Raw genomic sequence first — 22,955 nt, forward strand, 5'->3', positions numbered from 1 at the left:
CTAGTCATCAGATTGTACAAAGTCCTGCTTGAACAAGACAAAACTGTTGTCAGTGTCATTCAGTTCCAATTTGTAGCAAAATGTAAGCATTAAGAACTGGTTCAGAATTATAGCCCTCAAATGCTACTGGTCAATGAGGACTACCATCAGTAAATTTTCACTTAACCGCACAATTCATAGTTTCGGGCTGACAGACTAGCATGAATTTCGAGAGCTGCATGGCATGGATAACTAGCATGAATTTCGAGAGCTGCATGGCATGGATAACCTATTCTGGACTGTTTGACTGGCATTTTTGAAGGCGGTAAGTAACAATAAAGACAAGATATTTATATTTACCTATACCAAAACATCGCAACATAATAAAATAAAGAAGCCGTCATCCTTAAAAATATCTTGTTTTCACTGTAAACCTTATCTGCCTCAGAATGTCCTTGAGAAGTAACAACTTCCCTTGCTGTGAAAGAACTAGCACCCTTTGATCTTCAAAACAATGCTGTTAAAGGGCTTACATGTATTAAAACAAAATGTTCCCAAAATGCCAAACATCAAATGAAGAAATAATTCCAATGTCTGATTGTGAAAGAATTGAATCCCTTTCTCTTACATGTGAAGAAGGACATTTTTTACACTGAAAGAGTTATGAAGAAGGAATAAGGCATAATCAGCACCAGATCAACAAAATGATACAGGTTTCAAATATCCTTTCATTACAGGTTTCAAATATCTTTTCATTATGAAGTTATGTTCCAATAAAGAATGTTCATATGAAATCCTAGCATATACCTTTCATGGTGATATAAATTGCTCTCCACGGTGACTTTTATTCCATTTCATTAAGAAAGTTAGGACAATTTGGCACTAACTGATCATTCATCCATCAAGCAAAAGAAAAGAGGCATAAAATACCAATTCAGCATCTTTGAAGTGTTTCTGGACAATATTTTATTGAGGAGCTGGAATTGACTATAAATATGTACGGATGTTGATTCAGGCAAATCTGATGATACTCGATCCAGCACAAGGAAGCAATTAAAACTAAATATCAAGAAACGGCAGTTTGTGATTATCATATTATTGTTTCTGACGACAGAACAGTTACAAAACAAATCCTGTATGATTTATCTGACTTTGAGAAAGAGAAAATTCTTTTAACATTTTCTTCATGATGGTGAAAAGAAAAGTTTCTCACAATATTCCAGCTAAATCATGACATACTGAATAACTAGAGGCTGACAGTATGAGCACAAACTTGTCAATTGGTAATGACACCTAATCAGCCAGGGCCCATTTGCATCTGAGCGCAATGACTATCATTTTATTTGTTTGTTGTTTAACACCATGCTCAGCAATATTCCAGCTATATATGACAGCGGTCTGTAAATAATCAAGTCTAGACCAGACAATCCAGTGATTGACATGAGCATTGATCTTTGCCTTTGGGATATGATGACATGCATCAACCAAGTCAGCAAGCCTTACCACCCAATCCCGTTAGTCTGTCACAACAAGCATAGTCACCTCTTAAGATAAGCAGTGGTTGTCTGATGAAAGCCTGTATTAATGCAGATCTTAACATGTTTTCCACATTGGTAAACAGATGAGCATAGGTATGGTGCTGACAACCCTAGAAACAATAATTGTGATTATGGGATTCAAACTCTGATCATAGGTTTCTGGCAACTCTTAACAACAATTTTAGTGCCTTTAATAGAAGAGTGGGCCACCTTTGTCCTTGATAAGGAATATGTAAAGATATGATGATCAGTTAAAGAGAGTCAGCCTGGTCCCATCGCAGAGTGTCGCATGCCCTTTATTTTCCAATCTATTCATATTTTGAGGCAAGATGTTCATAAACATTGGCTGTTCTCTCCAAAAGACATGAAAATAAAACCCATAAGTTTGCTCAAGGCTATATAATAATATAACAGGTTACACTACACTTAGGTCCTTATACAACACACAGTACATAAAAACTTGATACTTGTGAACATGTATATAGGGCATTCTGCAACAGGATGTCATTAAAGGATCAGAGACCAAACTTACATTGAGTTAACTTTAGTAAACTACGCCCAAACCCTTGTGTGTACCTGAAATTTGTTATTATGGCAACATTTCCATACCATGGAACAATGTCTTCCTCATGTATAACAGAACTGCAGAGATTTATCAAGAATCCCAAACTACTGAGTGCTCTTGGCAGTCAAATTGGGAAAAGTGTTGTTATTTTTGTACTAAATTGGGATTTCTTATAAAGTTCTTATTTTCATAAATTCAGATGTATTTTAATATTGAATTTTGATATTGCATTGAATGCAATAATGTTAAGTGAAGCATCAAAGCCTCTTCCCTTTTCTTGGTCCCGTTATCAGTAACGTACAGGTCACATCTACAAAACATAACACTAGTTATAACAATAACAGCATGACAGGGAAAAGTTCATTCCAATTTGTAATTTTTACATTTGTGTCAGACTTGGCGTAGAATATCAGCCTCTGAGCAGGCCCAGATAAAACCCTAAACTGTTGTATCAATACAGAAAACTCAATATGCTATTTGTGGTCATAAATAATAATTCCATGCAATATTTTCGTGAACTAATATGGCATCCATCATCTATGAATTCAAGGTCATGGTGTCCGTATTCAATCCATTGAACCTGCCACCATGACAGCAGACGTAAAAAAAAATCTGTTAATTAAATCAGACCTATTTACTAACCTTTTCACGTTCATATCCACCAATATCCATGTGAATTATGTATGTGGCAATGTTGAGACGGCATTGATGAAACTGCTTCATCATGTTCAGATACTTCTCATAGTGTAATATCCATATTACCCGAGCACTATATGATTATATACACTGGGTCACACAGTACAGCTTGTAACAGCTGTATACGTCTTTACATATTGACTGCCATTGTAGTCAGGTTTAAAAAATGAGTGAACCCAAAAATCTATTCTGTTTTAAATGATATTCAAACTGGAACACTTTGTTCGTTTATAAAGTCCAATCTGAAACAAGTTGGAACTACTGTATCTGTATCTTTACTTGGCTGAGACAGGGCTAGGGAGAAGAATATATGGGCCCTGAATGACAATAAGAATAACTCAAACTTAACAAGTCCTAGCATATTCCCTTTGGTCATGGATCATAACATATCTATTCCCTACTTAATCCAAACGCAATTGCATGTTCAGTGAGGTACAACTTCAAATCATCTCAACCCACACAGAACATAGACCATAAATATTACTGCCAACCAAGTACCCATTTATAAACCTTAAATGCCTATAGGGCTTTCCAAATGGCTAAACACTTTTCAGGATAATTTCTGCTCACTTAAAATGGAATATATCATTTACCTCCAATGTTGAGAGCAGAATATATCATTTACCTCAGATGTTGAAAAAATAATATAAAGCCATTAATGAAGCTTATATGACAGCAGTTTTGTGTAGGTGTTTTTAAAAGTTTCATTGATCTCATATCTACCTACAGTTTTCACATAAGGTTTTTTTGGGGTAATGATCACTATTGTCACCACAGGAATTGTGTGTATTTGAAACATGTCTTAACCCTTAAAATTTACATTACATTACATCACTATTACATGGCTGGATGACGTTTATGAAGATGCGTTTGTTGTTAAAGGCCGCACTCAGCAATATTCAAGCTATACGATGGCAGTCTGTAAATAATTGAATCTGGACAAAACAATTCAGTGATTGACATCATGAGCATCGAGCTACACAATAAGGATACGATTACATGCATCAACCATGTCAGCAAGCCTGACCACCTGATCCCTTTAGTCACTTCTTACAAGCATGAGTTGCTCAAAATAAATTTACCCGGGTCTTCACGGGTTATGCAATTCTTGGCCATTACAGCTTCTACACAGCTTCCTACCAATAAATAGTGAGTGAGTGAATGTTGTTTCACACCACTTTGACAATATTCAAACAATGTCATGACAGAAGACACACATTAGACAATTAGGTTACTGATAAAGGTATAACCAATGTGAAGAATCGAACACAGATCTCCAGCATACCAGGCAAATGACTTCCCTACTAGGCTAGCCCATCTGCCCTAAATAATCAACAAGGACAAGAAGAAGAGTTTCAAGAACAAGAAATTGATGATCCAAATAATCATGGTACAAAGACCTTCAATCATCCAGTCACCCACTGCAACATACCAATCTCTATTTAGTCGGAGTTTATGCGAGCACTGGGGAGATATATCCATCCCAGAATGCCCACAGGAATAAGTAATTTGAAGATGCAAAGACTTCACTTCTTCAAACCTTGACAGTCATGTCTGAAGTTCCCCGCAACCTGAATCATTGACAACATTGATATTTTCTGTTTCATTGACATTTCATTTACTAAATGATCAAAGATGAAGTAAATGATTTGACTTCAAATCTCTATTTGATCCCTAAACCTTAAAGATATGTCCCAGCGTCAGAGAAATAGGTTAAAAGGACTGGTTGCTTCTTGAGGTGGAATATGTGCAAACCATGTAACTATTTCCCATATTACATATTTAAAATCAAATGATTGTACAACGCTTTCTCACTGTGATAACTGTGGGGCAGAATAGGCCCCAGAAAGTTATGTTTGTTGTAAAAGACATCTTAAATTGGGATTGGGTGGTCAGGGGTCTGTGACTTTGATAATGTGTCCAACCAAACACCTATGGGTTATTGATCATGCTATCAACCACTGGCTGGCCTGGCCCATACCTTCCACAAGAAGCCATGATCTAGAGACTCGTGAAGATTCTGGGTTAGAATTGGTCTTCAGCAACCCATGCTTGTCATAAGGTGACTAAAGAGATCAAGTGGTCAAGCTCACTGACTTGGTTGATGCATGTCATCGCATCCCAATTGCTTGGATCGATGCTCATGTTGTCAATCACTGGATTGTCCTTTTCCAGATTTGATTATTTACAGACCGCTCTCATAAAGCTGGAATATTGCTGAGTGTGGTGTTAAACAACACACAAACAAGCTATGATCCAGATGGAATATTGTTGGCTTCAGCATAAAACAAATGGTTCGACCAAACAAATTTTTACCTTTTCAAAAGATAGCAGTGTTGTGAAGAGTATGCACCTTATGCATGGTTTGTTCTTCATCTCAACACGCAGCAATGTTTCAGCTTTTTGACAGCGGCTTGCAAATAATCGATTGTGATTGATATTGCGAGCAACTATTCATGCCATCTGGGTACAATGACAAGCAATGAACCAAGTTACCGAGCCTGACAACCTGATCCATTTAGTCATCTCTTGAATGCTTGGGACCTATTCTCATCATCAGGGGGTGTTGGGGATATGGTCAACCAACACCCTTTCTAGATGAGTGAGGCATGGTGAAACGGGGTCTAATGTCATGTCCAAGTGTGTGTGGTGTGGTGTGGTGTGGTGTGGTGTGGTGTGGTGTGGTGTGGTGTGGTGTGTGGTTTGTGGTTTGTGGTTTGTGGTTTGTGTGCGTGTTCGGCGTGACGAGTGAACGCTTTAACCACTAGGCTACCCGACCGTCCCTGCTAAAGTGCTAGCCCACTGAGATACCATGCAGCAGTTTAACATGAATACCCCACTCAGACAGTATACTGATTCCAAGCCGACCAGTCCTTGTTTAGCCCCTTTATGCCGAGCGCCAGGCACAGTAACAACAAATACCATCTTTTAACGTCTTTTGGTATGACGCGGCCAGGGATCGAACCCCAGATCTTTCTCTTTCTGGGCAGACACTCTTCGACTAGAACATGGAGGCATTCCTTTCTAGATGGTATTGTATTAGGTGATACTGAAACTAATTCTTCTCTTCTTTTCTGTACATCAAATAGGAGTTCCATGCTAAGATACTTTAAAAAAACATGAATGATCTAATTGAGGCAGTTAATTATGAATAAGAAACAGGACCCAGCCCTTACTAAAGCAAGTATCCGTGCAACTGTCTTAGTCATTCCCTGAGGTAAACAATACCTATCTCATGAATAATTAGTCTTTTTTGACACATCCTTATAATGAGGGAAATCCCACAAGCCTCAGAACAAACCTAGCATGAACAAAAACAATTCTCATGTCACACTGAACCTTATGGTGTAACAGTGCAGAACGGAAATTTTCTTCTTGAATAGATCACATTTCCAACCTATACAGAAGACATATGTATTGCAGGCATGAATACACTGGCCGAGTCACTACAATTAGTTACGCCACTCTTTCTGTACCGCTGGCTGGATCATCAAAAATTCATATCTATTGTTCAAAGAATGAAAATAGTCCTGTTTAGAAATCGACCAGAGATGCAATATTTCTTCTTAACTATCACACCTCATGATATTATGTGGCAGCAAGTTGTGAAGGTTAACATATTGATTTCTATGTTTCCAGATGTTGTTTATCAATACAACAATGCTATATGTAACCGTGAATTTTCACTGTTGGGTAATCAAGCAGATCAGAACTAAAATTTACATGCACTAGTTGCTCCAATATGCTAATTATTATAATAGCATATAGCTGATTACGTTTACATATGTTGAAAACTACAATGGCTGCCATTAATATACATACAACAATGAGTAAACAAATTCAGTCAATTCAGTAAAAGTAACCAGAGAAATTTCAATTCTAAATTCATATTTTCAATTTCAATTTCATTGTCTATAAGAATCGGAGGTTTTAATTTATAAAATAATGGGTTAAATACTGTTAACACTTGGGATAAAGGTTAACAAAATATTAAATTTTTTAAATTACATTTTCAATCAAATATTAAATGTTCTGTTTTGTTAGCAAACTCCTATTAAATATTAATAAAATGAGAAAAAACTGAGAGCGCAAGTCACTGTTGTTGTTTTTTAATAAATTAAACTGACACCCCTTTTCCATTCTCATAAGAAATACCTGTAAAAGCAGAGTCCATTGTGTAACATCACAGTATCAACATATACTACTCAAAAGAAGTAAAGGACCACCCTATTCATTCTCATTACTAAAGTAAAGGTGTCCTGGCATGACAGTGAGTGAGTGAGTGAGTGAGTGAGTGAGTGAGTGAGTGAGTGAGTGAGTGAGTATGGTTTTACGCCGCTTTTAGCAATATTCCAGCAATATCACAGCGAGGTACACCAGAAATGGGCTTCACACATTGTACCCATGTCGGGAATCGAACCCAGGTTTTTGGCGTGACGAGCGAACGCTTTAACCACTAGGCTACCCGACCGCCCCCCTGGCATGACAGATTAACTATAGTAATACATGTATAAAATAACAGGATGGTCTTTTACTTCTTTTGAATAGTATAGGTAAGGACACCATCACACACACACCCACTACAATGGGTATGACAATTAAGTGAACAATTTGACCACTTGGATACCTTGCAGCAGTAGAAACTAATAGTTTTCATCCAACACTCCTTATAATGATAACATATAGCAAAACCCTTATGATACCTTAACTATTGGGCAGTTTGGCAAGGACTACAGGACTAGTGCCAATTTCTAACGCTGCCTTACCACAGCTAAAGGTATTCTATTCAATACTATTCAACTGCCAAAAATATATCAGGATTAGCTTTAGCCAAGAGCTTGATATAAACAACTTCTGTATGTTTATGGTTATAATTTCATAACATTTCTTTCCGTGAACACCTGGTGTCACAGATTTTCAGCAATCCATTTATATAATTTTCACCACAGTTTTTCCCTTTACACCCAATGGATCCTGTTTGGAGGATGATTGAGACTGGTACAATACTAAAAATATATACCAACCACAAACAAACAACATTTATCAACCTATATGCTTATCACTCTTAATTCAGGCTCCTGTAAGTCCTGGGTGTTTTATGGGTGGGATTAATTACTTGATTGGTCAAATTAATTATTGAGGTAGTCCCAGTCTTCACAGCTGGTGAATGGTGAAGGGTTAATGTGTCCCTCGAGGCGTGGATGAGTCTGACACACGGATCCCCCTACCCACAACTTGTAAATGTCTACTGTTATTAATGTTTATCACTGTAGTTCCAAGGGATGCTATTTATTCAAATGTCAGGTCACAGGCAGGTGTTTTGGGTTTCTCTCTCTCACATCTTTTGTTCATTTAGTTGTGAAACAAATGTTAGCACTGCGTAATATAGGAACAATGAACCTGGGTGATAATCAATGTTATATCACAAACTGGAAATTTGTTTCGAGAAAAACAAATCAATAAACAGAAGGTATTCATGTTTTGATATGAGATTAAAGAATAATATTATTTTTTGAATTAAAAACTGACAGTAAGTGCATGGTGGGTGATTTTGAGTTAAATGCTGCTCAACACATTAATTCAGTTATATCTATGTGAAGGAAATATGAAAAAGAAGCAGGAAATAAGTGTTTATCTTATAGATCTACAGGGAATAACAGTTTGTTTTCAGTCATCTGCTTTGGGCCTAACTGTGGTATTATTACCAATTCGGACCAAAGCAGGTATACATAAGACATACCTGCAATATTATTAGATGTGCAGTAAGATATTTGTTGTCCATTGGTCCTTCAGGCTCGGGTAAAAAACCAACATCAACCCATGACCGGTGTACAACTTAAATTAACACCTTGGTGAAGACGCATGAAGATCCGGGTAGAATAGGTCTTCAACAACCCATGCTTGCCATAAAAGGTGTCTATGCTTGTCAGAAGAAGCGACTAACGGGATTGGGTGGTCAGGCTCGCTGACTTGGTTGGTGCATGTCTATCCAGGAATATATTGCTGAGTGCGGCGTTTAACAATTTAACAAACAAACAAACCTTGGTGAAACCAATAAATCAAGGGATGGTGCCAACCAGACCAAGGATCATAATCTAGGAGAATCTAGGATTCAAATAACACAAGGAAACAAAGGGCAACAACTCTGTCCCGAGAATCAATACACCTTCAACTGTGTGTCTCCTAATGGACATTGAAGCCATTGTTGCTCACCTTTTAAGGTTTGAAAGTTTACATTGTAGGTTTAAAATGAGCTTCATGGTAGATAAAAAAAACTTTGTTGAGAACATTTCTGGCCTGTTACCAAAAGTTCAAGCAGATTTCAGCAAGCACATTGAAAATATCACTGAATGGCTCCATTTCCCTTTTAGTTGGTAATAAAAATGTTTTACTTCAAAGTAATTTCAACCAAATGAAGAAAAAAGACAATGAGATTGCTACTTTACAAACCTTTAAGTCTGTCACCAGGTGAAAATTAAAGTCCTAAAGATAGTATTTATCTCAATCAGATCATCAAGACTTCAATTTTTCAAGCAACCAAACACCAATTTAGCTCTGAGGGTTAACAGAGTCTATTCCATGCTTGCTATGAATCTTCCTCATGTTGTGAGAAATCCAATTCATTAAGTACTTAATTGTCTACCTGTTTACTATTGATGTGGAACATAGTGGAGCGTCTAAACGAAAAACACTAATGTACACTTGAGTCAGTATCGATTCCAGTTAAAACCCAAGTAATTCCTTTTATGTCTCAATCCACAAAACCTGATGCAACTTATCACCATGGCAACTCAACAAACATCTGCCAATAATCATGTAACCCATGACATGACAATATGATCAATTTTTATGTCCTTGCGGTGACATGGATTTCTCATAGAAATTGTGATGTCCATTCTGCTCGATAATATAGAACACTCGTTTGGCAACGCCCACATACACTGTCACAAATTTGTGTAATTAGGGCAATTAAGATGATGCATTGGTTTAGCAACTTCCTCATGCTTATTTACGCTCGAGATTAAAAAAACAAACCATTTAAGGGCGCTTAAAAAGGCTTAAAGCACAGAAATTACCTTGAATCCTGGACAGTAAAGATCGATCAAATTGTTTTTACCAAGGTTTGTACTTCATTATACCAATATTGATGGCGGAACTTGGAGACAGAGCAATATGGCACATAACAGCATCTTGGGCAAGTGTATATTGTTACACATGCAGCCATTGTGGAGGAGCATCCTGTAGATGTATACAATCAACGCCTTGTGTATATCATTGGAATTCATTTTTAAGTACTATTAGATATTTAGTCTTCTAACGCCTTTGTGTAGTGTATACACCTGTGTCATCCTAGAAATCAGCAATTTAGTTTGGATTAATCCTGCTTTGAAAAATATTACATTTAAATTATGGTGTGTCAGCTTGATGTGGGTTTAAGCTCAAAATTGTAAAGGTCTTGTGTACCATTTCTGCTGACAAAACTAGAACCATAATCTAAACCCACAATCATAGGCATCATTTGGGGATATATATATACAACACAACCTGATCCTGGAAGTGAAAAATCTCCAATTGTATTTAGACAAATATTCAATTGACCAATCTAAAGCTGAATTAATGTTGAGAAGGACCAGATAATACAGATTGGTTGCAGAGCAACAATGTTAATTTCACATTTAAAAAATGTGCAAATCATATTTTAAATTATTTCAATACTAATGTGGATTAAGACTAAAATAATTTTGTTGTAAATGTTCAAATTTGTATTAGTATTACCAAGACTTTTTATACAAGCATAAGGATTTAATAAGATAGACATTACATTTGTGTTGGTTTATTTGTAAGTGTGAGGGAGTGAAATTGCAACATTTCATTATACTGATACATGTTACAAACAACAATCTTCACGAACAAATTTGGCTTTTATGGAGTACTCAAAGTAAAGAAGTTTGCAGACAAGCAATTCACTACATTAACCGTCAGCCAACATGAAAAGCCATTCATGTGTGTATCTGTAGAGGTAACACTTTACCTGTCGACGATTGCTACTACAGGTAAATCCATGATTAATGATGCCCCAGTAACAATGGGCAGAACGCAGGTCAAATCTCATCAATAATGCACATTGAATGTAATCATTTTGGGCCCCGGTAAATTAAAAGGACAGTGGAAACAAACTGAGATATTGATCTTGCATGCTGTTTGTGTTTATTTACAAAACAAAAAAAATCATAGATAAAGGTCTAGATTAAAAGGTGTTTGTCCAGAAGGTATTGTTCGGAAATATCAAGTTACACTTTAAGTGAAAGAAATATGATCTTGTTTACAACAAAATACTAATAGCTGCATTTATGTTACCCTATCAACAGCTTAAGAACCCAAACCTATCATTATGACTGTCAAATCCCTCTCTTTTCAAGATTTTCACAGGTTTTGTTTGTAACTGGTCGGGAAATGGGCTATAATCTGCCAGATGGACGACCACATGACCAATCAGTGAAGTCCAATTGGATGACCTTAATTACAGTATACGGGTGACCTGTCCTTGCAATGGTTTCAGCTGTTAATCTTGACCAAATAATACACCACCATCCTGAGGTGACTTTCCAATAACACGACCTTGCTCTCAAATTTGTATAAACAATTGAGCGGCGTGTCTAAATTCTGTCCATACATGCAACTGCTGCTACCAAATTCAATTCATTCATTTGACCATAGCCACCAATGGTGACCTGTAAGCCCTTTAACCCCACATCCTGTGAGCAGACGTCATTGGCTTCTGATTTGACAGTCATTGTTGTGGTTCTCTCCTGCGCCATTGAGTCCAGTCCTCCATACCCACCATGACAAATGGACAGTTTTGATCCCATGGCCAGCAGAAAAAAGATCACTGAACACATCAGTACAAAAGGTGCAGAGACCAATGGAAAAATACAAAGATAAAGCAATGATGGATGTTCCAATGATGAGATGGAACTTTCTGCATGATTAAAGATTGTTGAGCAGGACAGAGATGAACTAATCACTGGACAATGCCGTGGCTCTCTTCAACAGAAGGGTCACCACAGTCTTTCGCAAATCTATGCCCCTTCAGCTCAATCATTAAACCATTATGAATCCTGGCTGTTGGCTAGACATGACATGCTATTTAAGTCTCAAGAGGCACATAAGTTAAATTATGCAATATGGCGGACTACCTTTGAGAGGTCAATTTATTGGGAAGTACCATCAGGATCCCCATCTACCACCCAAATTCTCAGTGGAAACGTGGGATCAATAGAAACACTGTTTTTATTCATCAGGTTCAACCATATACTGAATTTTTTTTCTGAATTAATGAAATCCCATCACCTACTGTGTGATTCTAGAAAGATGTTTTACAATCAATTTGAAAGTATTTCTTCTATCATTTCAATTCTATTTCTAGGAGTATTCAGGGTCGGTCCATTTGAGCAGGAAATGCTCGATAAAACTTCAGTAATTTACACCTGATAAGAAACCACACAAGCTATCTAGCACCTCTCCATTGTTCCACTAGCGTTCAGTTTTCAAGCTCTGTGAATATCAGTTATAAATATATAATAAGCCTTAATCAGCAGGGCCAATGCTAGTATTTCTTATCAATTAAACATACACTCTGCCATTAAAGTTGCATACTCAAGCCTATCCAAGTCTTCATCAGTTTCCATGGAAGGAGGCAGAAGGGATATACACTGTGGCAAGAAGCAGGCAATGTGTCTTTATTCATGAAAGATGCATCATTCATTTGAGATTATTTTATGTACACTAAGCGACATGTTTTAATATTGTCTTAACTTAAGGGTAAAGGAAAACATGGACTTCATATTTTCTATCAAATTCACTTGAACAGATTAAAACAGATTGGATAGGATGTCATTTTTGTTCAGCTTATTATATCGATGATTTCTTTACAAAAGATATGAAAGCACCGATACCCAAACCTTTAGTTAACCCTTTTAATGGCCAAAGCCTGGTTTGAATTGGAGGGTGCCAGTTAATGTTTGTTGTTTAACGCTGCACTCAGCAATATTCCAGCTATAGGACGGCGGTCTGTAAATAATCGAGTCTGGACCAGACAATCCATGGTCGCCTTTTATGGCAAGCATGGGTTGTTGAAGACCAATTCTAACCGGATCTTCATGGGTCTGCTAGTTAATTACAACATCAATACAACTATGTTAATTATATGTTACAGAATAACATTACAAACAGCATTTTCAAAACACTATCATGCACAGCTGTGGACTTTTTGCACGTGATGGGAAACGCTTTTGAAAATGTCAAATGACTGTAAAAACTGTCAATTTTCATGTAAAAAAACTGCCTTGCACACAGCCAATAATATTACAGAAATCAAATATTCATACATGAATTTATGACTTTGTGGAGCTTCGCTGATTTTATCATTGATGGGTGTAATGATAAGTGCCTTAATGGTATGGAGGCCTCTTATCACCTTGTTGTTTCCTTGGCAACCTTATCTGGGAACAATTACTGAAAATGCCAAAAGACATAGAATACACTGGAACTTAAAGCATGGCTCCGCCCACTATCTATAGTTTATTCCATGAATGATGTGAAAATAAAATTTGAAAACAAATTTTTCATTGATTTTCACAAAACATTATGTGTCCATGATGAATGTGCATGGTATGGTAGGTGGGTGGGTGTGCTTGGTATGGGGGGTGGGTGTGCATGGTATGTTGGTTTGGTATGGGAGGTGGGTGTGCATGATATGTTGGATGGTATGGGGGGTGGGTGTGCGTGGTATGGAGGCTGGGTGTGCGTGGTATGGGGTGTGTGTGAACGTGGTATGTTGTGTGGTATGTTGTGTGGTATGGGTGTGTGTGTGCATGGTATGGGGTGGTGGTATGGGGGTGGTGGTATGGGGTGGGTCTGCATGGTATTGAGGGTGGGTGTGTATGGTATGAGTGGGCGAGGTACATGTTGTAGTTGTATACTGAATAAGATAAACTATTAAAGTATCGAGGTTTAACATGGCAAATAGGCAGTTCTGAGAATAGTGAAACTCTTCTCACGCCTTGCGTAATCTGGTAATGTAACAATACATGAGGAATTTTGATGGACATCCACTGGAATATATTTGAACATTTCCCAATAAGGAAACAATGAATCATGATTATTTATTACCAAAGTTGATTTTTTTGTTGTTGCTAAAATGTGACTTGACTTTCAGTAAATCAGTTGCTAATGGATTGTTAAACTTAGTTCCTAACGTTATTGGCTACTGCAGGGTATTGATCAAGGTAATTCTAATAAATTCTTTATATACATCATCATAACATTTTTTCTACACAAGGATGAGAACAATTATTGCAAAAGTTTTGGACAAGGTGGCTGATGGTGTTTAACATATACATCACAAATCACTTAAATTGCCATAACTGAATGCCCAACACCTATCAAATTAGCATTGAGCCAACATCTAAGAACCTTCTGCGCGTTAAACTTCAATTTTATATCCAAGTTGTACTCAGTCAAGTAGCAACCAAGATACCATGAAAATAATCCCTATCACTTTACGATATTTGCAATCATTTGTGATGAAAGTTTAATGAAGAAGGATATCTTCCCTGAATTTATGACGATATTGATATCACATGGAACGGAGCACAAGCACACACCATATTATCAGTGAAAGTTTTACCACATTATCAGTTTAATGCATTAATGTTTCAAAAATGTTAAAGAAATCAACCATGGCTTCAACTTTATATTGTTGAATAATTAATTTTCTTTAAAACATACGATAAAGATAACTATTTAGTATGAAACAGAGGTATTAAAGTTTAAAATCTGTTCAAGGGTATCTTTAAAGTGCTATCTGAGACTCAGTTCTTTATCAGTTTTAATTGAGATAGCACCAAGATGTATTTTTAAATTCTAAAATTGTCAAATTTAAATGCAAATAAACATTCAAAAATCAATTTGGTGCATCTTAGTGTACCGGCATACTATTTTATGCTATAACTATCACAAGATGGGAAGGCTTACAAACAGTAAATGAAAGTCTCAAATTTCAAAATAAGAGCTGAATATTGATACTTATTCTACTTGCAAAATATATGCACTTATGGCAACATGGGATATAAATAGCTGGTTGGTAGTAGTGGCTATTTATATCCCATGTAGCCATAAGTGCATATATTTTGCAAGTAGAATAAGTATTAATATTCAGCTCTTATTTATATATATATAGCCAGTTAGCCACTATTAGCAACCAGTTGGGACCCGTGAAGATCCAGCGTAGAATAGGTCTTCAGCAACCCATGCTTGCTGTAAAAGGCAACTAAAAGGATCGGGTGGTCAGGCTCGCTGTCTTGGTTGATGCATGTCATTGATCCCAATTGCGTGGATCAATACTCGTGATGTCAATCACTGGATTGTCTGGTCCAGGCTCGATTATTTACAGACCGCCGTCATATAGCTGGAATATTGCTGAGTGCGGCATTAAACAACAAACAACCAGTTAGCCTATTTGATTGGGATTTTTTAATACACTCATATTGGACTGCAACATGTTTTGTTTTATAATACTGATTTGTCTTTGCAGTTTAACCATCTGTCAGCGAGATCGTGAGTGAGAGTTCGTTAGTGAGTGAGTGAATTGACTATCCTACGCAAAAGTCAGATTTTATTTATTGGGTCTGTATGAAAAAGGCTGAGCCAGGCAAACAAGTGGTTGATAGGGCCTAGAGGTGTAACAATACGGGAGGGTCGCGATACGATACGTTTCGCGATACAGGGGTCGCGATACAATACGTGTCACGATACAGTGTTTACTGGTACAAGCTAAGCCAAGTTGATGTCCTTCTGCTCTCTAAAAGATGTGACAAGTACAGTTGAAGAAGATATAAGGTGTTTATTTACTGTTATAGCAAATTGTCAGCAATACAGTATGTTTTACTGAAACAACAAACTGGCTTTGAAACTGTTAAACGTATATCATGTTTAAAAGTACCGTATTTTCTTGAGTAGTGCGCACCCATGTAAAGTAAGTAAAACTGTTATGAAAATATCGTATGTATCGCGATACATGCTTTCCAAATCGATGCATCGTATCGTGGGCTGTGCATCGGGATACAATACTGTATCGCCGTATCGTTACACCACTAATAGGGCCCCGCAACATTAGTACACAATATGGGTGAAACACTATATCAGTGCATTGTGAGCTTTCATGTGACCATACGATACATGATATGTTTTTTTCTGTGTTGATACAAGATTATACACTTGCCGAAATAAATATGTTTTATGACTCCTGGCATTTTTGTCAGTAAGATATAGAAAAATGTGTTGTAATTAGTGTTTCAAGTTCACTACGAACATCCGGCGACACTGATTTTCAGCAATCCATTCATATACCTTTCACTGCTATTTTGTCTTTTACACCCAATGGAATCTGTTTCAGCAGATAATCTAGACTGGTTATTCTCTGGCATTGATGTTTTATATTTACTTTAGTTGGCTCTCATAGGATACTGGCAATTCACCCTTACATCCAGAATTTAACAAAAGAGTGCAATACAGGTACTTATTACCTACAAGGGCAAACATATTGGGGTTCATAAAAATCACATATGAGACAACTGTGTAATGTTTCTGTCATCCGGAAGGCATTGTTGATGTCATTCGAAACTTATTGTGACGTGATTTGTTTGCTTGTTTGTTGTTTAACGCCGCACTCAGCAATATTCCAGCTATATGACGGCAGTCTGTAAATAATCGAGTCTGGACCAGACAATCCAGTGATTGACATCATGAGCATCTATCCACGCAATTGGGATCGATGACATGCATCAACCAAGTCAGCGAGCCGGAACACCCGCTTCCGTTAGTCGCCTTTTACGACAAACATACTGTATTTTCTTGAGTATAGTGCGCACCCATGTATAATGCGCACCCCCCTCGAGCGGATTCAATATTTTGGAAAAAAATAAATTAGAATATTATATGCAGAAAAAAATTACACCGTACCCCTTCAGCGAAGTCTGGCAAACGAACAGGTGATGAGAAACTTTGTCAGTAAAAATTCGAAATTTGAGATAAAAAATCACCAGACATGTTGATTTACCGTTTAAATTGTATTTTTTGTTCTACTAGGCATTGTTTTATATCCAGGGATTAAGATTACCTTGTGTATTTTCTCATAAACTAAGCCGGACACAGCAATCAGTTGTACACACGTTTTCTTGGAATCTACCGGTGATTCGGTCAAGACACACCCAATGATATAACTTTACAGTATTTTTAATGCAAGGATCGGCAAAAATTGTATCTGAAACTTTTTTTTTATCAGGAATAATATATTCCAATATCTTGTTAATTTAGATGCAGCTTTTACTAAACATATTTAAAATAATAATAACCCTAAGCGAAGCAGATGATCGCCGGTATTATTTTTTACATGGAACCAGTCTGACCATTCACTGTCAAGGCTCCCGTGCACGTGATCGCGTGATCGCGAGAATTACGTGTTGACATAGAATCGTCCAACAAAAACAAATATGACTTTTAACGATTCAAAGTATGGCATTTATGATATATGTATCCATTCTCTGACAACTAAAGTTCGTTTCAAGGCGTCAATAGCAGTAATCTGACCGTGGTTGCTGTTAATAACGGTGAGTTGTGCGATCTTCCGATCGCTTCACACACGATTTCGTCGAAATTAATTAAAACAATATTAAAAGGAATTTTGAATAAAATTAATGAAATAAGTTACAAACATAAGTCCAGATATACAAAGAACACTTTTTTATAGCCAGACAGTGTAATTACATGAATAAATTGCGTACTTCAGTATGGATTTGTTGACATGGTATTTCCGGTGTTACGTGCTCACGGTAATATCTTTCCATGGGGGGAAAAAACATCGAAACTCATAATTTGTGTATAATGCGCACCCCCTTCTACACAGCTGTGTTTTTTTGGGGGAAAAGTGCTCACTATGCTCAAGAAAATACAGTAGTTGCCTTTTAAGGCAAGCAAGGGTTGCTGAAGACCTATTCTACCCCAAAATCTTCACGGGTCTGTTGTGAAGTAAGGTCGGAATGACGTCACACTAGAAACGATGTCATAGCTGAAGAGTTTTGATGTCATTCGACAAATTGTTGTTCCGCTGATGTTGCGACTTGCTGTCCTTACAGGTTAACACTAAAATTCATGTTGTGTCAAGGCTCAGAATTAATCTTATCTTTGCTGTCAAAAGATAAATTGTCTGCATTAATAAAATAAAAATAATGCTTTCATAGGATTGTTTTGGTTGTGTTCATTTCCATATTGCATGATCAAAACATATCAGCATCAATGTGCCTATGTTGAAAATCAGATCACCTACATCAAAAAGTGAACCAGATGACTACCAGAATAGCCTTTACTACCAATCATTGACAAGGATAGTGTCTAAAAAGTGTACAAACAGAATTCTAGATTGTCTTCTTAACAAGAATGGCCCACTTGCTCAAAGCAATTTTACGACTACTACGGCTGTGAACTTGTAGGTTACTTCATGGCAATACCACTATGAATGATTCATCTTGGAGGGCACAGGCCGGGAAACTACTGCCACTGCTTCTACGACAGCTGATACAGACAAATGGTATAATTCGTTGCTTAGAAACTACAGTATATATCTGTGTGTCTGGGTCATGTGTCAGGGTTATATACACATGTGCCATTTACACTGACAAATTTAGATTGACAAAAACACCATAATGTTTAATACATGTTTGAAGTAAAACAGAAAATCATTTTGCTGTCGCTTGTAAAGTTCGGATGTATTCATATCCTCATCAACCCTATATTAAAGACAAAGAAATAAAGTGTCATTCACACCTGGTCCATAAATGTTTTTGTAAAACGATTGTCCAAGTTTAATGGAAAACTCATTTCTTAGGAAGTTCAATTTCATCCACACTATGAAAATAAGTGCAGTTTCAGAGGAATCATTTTGATTTGGGAAATAAAGCTTTAATCCTATAAATAAATTGCAAAATATTTATTCTGTAACCGCTGAAATAACACATAAAAATAGCCCCCAAACTGTACTCAAGTAATTGCAAGGAAATGGTAACATCTGCAGGGTGAACATGTCTTAATTGCAATCTTCTTGCAGGAGGTCCAAGCTTCCATATTGATCATAAAAATGGAGTACTTTGATCAATCAAATATTCCAGCGGAAGGCAAAATGACATTTTTAGAAACAACTTTTTAACTCCTAAATTGAATGAATATGAACAACATGAAAAGCTGAAATACAGGAAATATCAAGCCCAACATCCTATCAAATTTAGACAGCTTTTATAACATTTTCCTTTGCCTCAATCAAAAGGGCTATTACAACTGATGAAACATAATAAGATTTTCTAAAAACAAATCCACATAAAAATTATGTTTTATGTTGTCAGTAGCAACAATCAACAACATTGTCTCCAGATGGTTATGCTCAAATTCTCTATCAAGTGTTCAATTTAAATATGTGTTGTCCATCTTAGAACTACCGATGCCTTAGTCCATGACCAATTGCACTGCTCTAAATAAACTTTTGCAAAGGAAAAATCCATAGGCTTGAATCAAGTCCCTAGTGTGATGCTGAATATGTAAAGACAAGAATAATTACATCTCCACGTCTGATGGCCGATTACACATTGATTTGTTCCTCTTGTGGTCGTCTATTATTCTAACCTATCTTCCATCCAACTAATTCAATAGTGTAGGGAAACAAGGTAGGCACTGACCGTACCCTAATAAGGATATGTAACCTACTCGTCATTGTTCGCAGAATCAATGTCTACCTCAAAAGCATCTTCCTTGGTCAGATAATATTCTCTGTATGATATTGCACTACCACTTGAACAACAATGCCTTTTTCTGGCTCTTTGAAATCTAAACAAAAAAATTGAAGCTCAGAAGGAACCAGGATGAGAAATCATTAATTTTCACATCCGTCCCTATGGTTTCTTGATGTTAAACAGAAATGATCCGTACTGTAACAATAATTGCTATGTTTTTATAGTCAAGTATGGATTAAGAGCACCATCAATCAATAGAATTACCTGAGGACATCCCAGAAATGACACACCAAACACTTCTCCCCGCTTCTGATCCGTGTCAAGGCAAACAATAGCTTTCCCGATCTCAGTGAATACAAAAATATCTAATATCTTACAAGTAGCTACTCAGCTGAATTCAATGTCTGGTCTCCTGTTTCGTAAAGACCTCTTCATATTTTTCTGTTTATTAATTTCAAACAATGTACAGTTGATCTTTTTCAACTATCGAAGATGACTTTTAATACTAGGTAAGCTACAAAACAATAGTAATAAAAAAGTAAATCATCCATACTAGCATACCATTAGTTACATTTACTCAAAGATCTTACAAAACAAGAAAAGTATTTTAGAATGACTTTCAAATATCCAAAACACCTTTAAAAATATATTCAATTCTACTGATTTATGACAATATTTATTGGATATGAAGAAATATAAACTGGCCTTGATTCGTTAACAGCATACTTTACCTTTTATCGAAACATTATTTTCCTTGTAAAATAATGCAGTACCTTTCATTAAAGACATTAAAAGTAGACACAAAGATCTTAAACTCTTCAGCCAAGAATAATTTCTCTTTTGTTCAACATGAAAAGCATTATAAGAACTTAAAACTATTCAAGAAAAGGCTTCACATCATAAAGAGAACATTTCCTTTATAAACTTGCATTTTAAATACCTTTCTGACAAAAATCAAAATTGATTTCTAAGGAAATCTGGTCTTGAAAGCAGCTTTTAAACAGACTTAATGACTTGACTATTTTCAGAAGTATGAATACATCTTTAGTTGTAATCATTAGAGCATGGTGGCTTTTGTCCTGTACTCATGTACACACTTCAGATAGTGCTTGTTCAGTAGTTACTAACATATTCTGCCTCTTTGTCAAGTTGTGCGCAACCTTTTGTGAAAGCTTCTATCAACACAGCAAATGAATGACAATAGTATTATGCTTTTCAAATGGACCATACAGTCAGGTTGGTTGTAAATATTGCTTGTCTGGGAACATGAGCTATCAACACAAAATGTTTGTGTATAAAACTGAGTTTTATGTTGTTTTCAACAGTATTCCAGTTGTGTGATCAGCCTAATATGATGCCAGTCCTACATGTTTACCAAATCAGTGAAATCTGTGAGCATGGGTATTGAGCTGCCAAATGAATGATCTAATCCTCGAGGAAGGTGGTATTCAAACCCATGATCATCAGATCCTGGTATAACCAAGGGATGCAACTCTGCACACAGAATTGCACTGCCTCCATTAAAAACTTGTATATATATATAGAAAATAACTAATCTTGATTATTTGCCAAAACAAACTCTTAGGCATAAAAGGCAAAATAGCTGTACAAAATTACATGGATGGATCACTGAAAATCATTGATGACAACAGGTGTTCGTGAAGGGGGTTATCATGTCCTGCATTAATTGGTCCATTCATTCAACACTTCACCGCTTAATGTACTTATAACCGAAGCCCACAACAATATACAATAGATAAGAATCAGTCACCTTATAGCACACCATGAAAGCCACGATCTGGACCAGCAGAACACAAATGGCGGAACGTGACACCCTATCATCATAATTATAGGTGAATGCGCTTAATTGGTCAATCATCCAAGTATTAACACCACAGCAGTCAATAATCACCATTTTAAATAAGTAACAGTTTGATATTGGTATAGGTATGCAATATTAAAACATTCAGCCTTTGAATCTTAGCAAGGTCAAGTCAATGAGTTCACTATTTTAACCTGAAATGAACTCCATTTTCAGTGAGTGAGTGAGTTTGGTTTTACGCTGCTTTTAGCAATATTCCAGCAATATCACGGCGAGGGACACCAGAAATGGGCTTCACACATTGTACCCATGTCGGGAATCAAATCTTTGGCGTGAAGAGCGAACGCTTTAACCACTAGGCTACCCGACCGCCCCTCCATTTTCAGTGACCTATTTCTTTGTTCTAACCTAAGGGCTAATTCGGATAACTATCAGTATTTAGACTGCACGGAGACAGCCAAAATGATTTGATCTATCTGCTAATAGTAACCACAGGGGTAATTCTAACGGTATCGCAAGGGCTATACATAGACAAGATTCAATCAGTTGTAATGGCTTTACATTTAACACAGCACTTCCTTTTTAAACATTAATATTCCTGTTTATTGTTTAATAAACCACTCAATGTTCTGCAATGACACAATATTCCAGGTACATGATGACGGTATGATTTTTGTTGTTGTTTAACGCCGCACTCAGCAATATTCCAGCTATATGACGGCGGTCTGTATATAATCGAGTCTGGACCAGACAATCCAGTGATTAATATCATGAGCATCAATCCATGCATTTGGGATCAATGACATGCATCGATCAAGTCAGCGAGCTTGACCACCCGATCCCGTTAGTCGCCTTTTACGAAAAGCATAGTCGCCTTTTACGAAAAGCATGGGTTGCTGAAGACCTATTCTACCCCGGAATCTTCACAGGTGATGACGGTATGAAATTATCAAGTGTAGAGCAAACAAACTAATGACTGATATTATGAGCATTGTCCAATGTCATCGAGATCAAATGACATTCAATCAACCAAGTGACAGAGCCTGATCATCTGATCCATTTAGTCACCTCGTACAACAAGCATAGGGTGGGTGCTCAGGACTTATCTGAACCAGAAATCCCAACAGAGTATATAATATTCATCCTTTGCACAACTGTCAATGCAGCCATTTTCAAATGGTGTTTGAGTTTTTCAGGAACTCTGTACATAAGCAGATTTCACTATGTATTATATATTGGTCTAATATTTTAATAGGTACCATATCATTTTGCATCTGATAAAGCGAGCTCAGTATCGGTGCTCCAAGATTGTCACCTTTTTCACAAACATTCCAGGACACCATAGGTTGACAGCACCACATCCTTGTAAGAGCTAATAGGAATTGGTGATTATTTAACTGACTGTACCCCCATCATTGATATTTGCTCATGATATCAACCACTGGTTGGTCTGGCCCAGACTTCATTATTTACAGGTTATAGTGAGTAATTATGGTTTTACACTGCTTTTAGCAATA

General features: G+C 36.8%; 1 protein-coding gene across 7 annotated transcripts in view; it reads right to left on the minus strand.

Annotated features, from left to right (window-relative positions):
• Positions 1 to 22,955, minus strand: part of LOC124132669 (protocadherin-9-like) — a 117,379-nt gene that overhangs the window by 38,876 nt on the left and 55,548 nt on the right. The window contains exon 1 of one of the 7 annotated variants that reach the window (XM_046496706.2): positions 2,725 to 2,824. The exons of the other annotated variants lie outside the window; for them this stretch is intronic. The gene's annotated coding sequence lies outside the window, so the exon portion shown is untranslated. Of the gene's footprint in view, positions 1 to 2,724; positions 2,825 to 22,955 lie in introns of those variants that run through there. 7 annotated transcript variants of the gene reach the window in all.

The sequence above is a fragment of the Haliotis rufescens genome, unplaced genomic scaffold, assembly GCF_023055435.1.
Source record: "Haliotis rufescens isolate VD_foot unplaced genomic scaffold, xgHalRufe1.0.p SCAF_7, whole genome shotgun sequence".
Taxonomy (NCBI): Eukaryota; Metazoa; Mollusca; class Gastropoda; order Lepetellida; family Haliotidae; genus Haliotis; species Haliotis rufescens.